This window comes from Sinocyclocheilus rhinocerous, unplaced genomic scaffold (genome assembly GCF_001515625.1).
Source record: "Sinocyclocheilus rhinocerous isolate Xijiao unplaced genomic scaffold, SAMN03320098_v1.1 scaffold352, whole genome shotgun sequence".
In the NCBI taxonomy this organism is placed as follows: Eukaryota; Metazoa; Chordata; class Actinopteri; order Cypriniformes; family Cyprinidae; genus Sinocyclocheilus; species Sinocyclocheilus rhinocerous.
In genome coordinates, this window is record NW_015642448.1 from 2,225,964 (window position 1) to 2,226,313 (window position 350).

The 350-nt window shown below is 41.4% G+C and overlaps 1 protein-coding gene across 4 annotated transcripts in view; it reads right to left on the minus strand.

The window, feature by feature from the left end:
• Positions 1-350, minus strand: part of slc39a14 (solute carrier family 39 member 14) — a 19,610-nt gene that overhangs the window by 13,649 nt on the left and 5,611 nt on the right. The window lies entirely within an intron of this gene.

The following is a 350-nucleotide window of genomic DNA, read 5'->3' on the forward strand; positions in this document are numbered from 1 at the left end:
GATAGAAGGAAAAATGGATGGGGCAAAATACTGTCAAATTCTTAAGGAAAATCTGCTGCTCTCTGCCAGAAAGTTGTCAATGGGAAGAAGGTTTACCTTCCAACATGACAATGACCCAAAGCACACAGCAAAACTGAGCACACAGTGATTAAAGGAGAAAAAGGTGAATGTCCTTGCATGGCCTTGTCAGAGCCCAGACTTATACCCCACTGAAAATCTGTGGAATGACTTGAACACTGCAGTCCACAGATGGTCACCTTCAAATTTAACTGAACTTGAGCAGTTCTGCAAAGAAGAGTAGGCAAATATTGCAAAGTCTAGATGTGCAAAGTTAGTAGAGACAAATCACA